Source organism: Heloderma suspectum, chromosome 14, assembly GCF_057233095.1.
Source record: "Heloderma suspectum isolate Gila_16-S chromosome 14, 16-S_ref, whole genome shotgun sequence".
Taxonomy (NCBI): domain Eukaryota; kingdom Metazoa; phylum Chordata; class Lepidosauria; order Squamata; family Helodermatidae; genus Heloderma; species Heloderma suspectum.
The window spans coordinates 28,565,001-28,567,500 of record NC_139471.1 but is presented as its reverse complement, the minus strand read 5'-3'; positions in this window follow the sequence as shown (position 1 = coordinate 28,567,500).

The following is a 2,500-nucleotide window of genomic DNA, read 5'->3' as shown; positions in this document are numbered from 1 at the left end:
CCTAACCCTAACCCTAACCCTAACCCCAACCCTAACCCTATACCTAACTCAACCCTAACCCTAACCCTAACCCTAACCCTAACCCCAACCCTAACCCTAACCCTAACCCTAACCCTAACCCCAACCTTAACCCTATACATAACTCAACCCTAACCCTAACCCTAACCCTAACCCTAACCCTAACCCTAACCCCAACCCTAACCCTATACCTAACTCACCCCTAACCCTAACCCTAACCCTAACCCTAACCCTAACCCTATACCTAACTCAACCCTAACCCTAACCCCAACCCTAACCCTAACTCAACCCTAACCCTAACCCTAACCCTCACCCTAACACTAACCCTAACCCTAACCCTAACCCTAACCCTAACCCCAACCCTAACCCTATACCTAACTCAACCCTAACCCTAACCCTAACACTAACCCTAACCCTAACCCTAACCCCAACCCTAACCCTAACCCCAACCCTAACCCTAACCCTAACCCTAACCCTAACCCTAACCCTATACCTAACTCAACCCTAACCCTAACCCCAACCCTAACCCTAACCCCAACCCTAACCCTAACCCTAACCCTAACCCTAACCCTAACCCTAACGCTAACCCCAACCCTAACCCTAACCCTAACCCTAACCCTAACCCTAACCCCAACCCTAACCCTATACCTAACTCAACCCTAACCCTAACCCAAACCCTAACCCTAACCCTAACCCTAACCCTAACCCTAACCCTAACCCCAACCCTAACCCTATACCTAACTCAACCCTAACCCTAACCCTACCCTAACCCTAACCGTAACCCTAACCCTAACCCTAACCCCAACCCTAACCCTAACCCTAACCCTAACCCCAACCCTAACCCTAACCCCAACCCTAACCCTAACCCTAACCCTAACACTTACCCTAACCCCAACCCTAACCCTATACCTAACTCAACCCTAACCCTAACCCCAACCCTAACCCTAACCCTAACCCTAACCCTAACCCCAACCCTAACCCTAACCCCAACCCTAACCCTAACCCTAACCCTATACCTAACTCAACCCTAACCCTAACCCCAACCCTAACCCTAACCCTAACCCTAACCCTATACCTAACCCCAACCCTAACCCTAACCCTAACCCTAACCCTAACCCTAACCCTAACACTAACACTAACCCTAACCCTATACCTAACCCCAACCCTAACCCTAACCCTAACCCCAACCCTAACCCTAACCCCAACCCCAACCCTAACCCTATACCTAACCCCAACCCTAACCCTAACCCTAACCCTAACCCTAACCCTAACCCCAACCCTAACCCTATACCTAACCCCAACCCTAACCCTAACCCTAACCCTAACCCCAACCCTAACCCTAACCCCAACCCCAACCCTAACCCTATACCTAACCCCAACCCTAACCCTAACCCTAACCCTAACCATAACCCTAACCCCAACCCTAACCCTATACCTAACCCCAACCCTAACCCTAACCCCAACCCTAACCCTAACCCCAACACTAACCCTATACCTAACCCCAACCCTAAACCTAACCCTAACCCCAACCCTAACCCTAACCCTAACCCTAACCCTAACCCTAACCCTAACCCCAACCCTAACCCTATCCCTATACCTAACTCAACCCTAACCCTAACCCCAACCCTAACCCTAACCGTAACCCTAACCCTAACCCTAACCCCAACCCTAACCCTAACCCTAACCCTAACCCTAACCCTAACCCTAACCCCAACCCTAACCCTAACCCCAACCCTAACCCTAACCCTAACCCTAACACTTACCCTAACCCAAACCCTAACCCTATACCTAACTCAACCCTAACCGTAACCCCAACCCTAACCCTAACCCTAACCGTAACCCTATACCTAACCCCAACCCTAACCCTAACCCTAACCCTAACCCTAACCCTAACCCTAACCCTAACACTAACAATAACCCTAACCCTATACCTAACCCCAACCCTAACCCTAACCCTAACCCTAACCCCAACCCTAACCCTAACCCCAACCCCAACCCTAACCCTATACCTAACCCCAACCCTAACCCTAACCCTAACCCTAACCCTAACCCCAACCCGAACCCTATACCTAACCCCAACCCTAACCCTAACCCTAACCCTAACCCCAACCCTAACCGTAACCCCAACCCCATCCCTAACCCTATACCTAACCCCAACCCTAACCCTAACCCTAACCCTAACCCTAACCCTAACACTAACCCTAACCCCAACCCTAACCCTATACCTAACCCCAACCCTAACCCTAACCCCAACCCTAACCCTAACCCCAACACTAACCCTATACCTAACCCCAACCCTAAACCTAACCCTAACCCCAACCCTAACCCTAACCCTAACCCTAACCCTAACCCTAACCCCAACCCTAACCCTATACCTAACTCAACCCTAACCCTAACCCCAACCCTAACCCTAACCGTAACCCTAACCCTAACCCTAACCCCAACCCTAACCCTAACCCTAACCCTAACCCTAACCCTAACC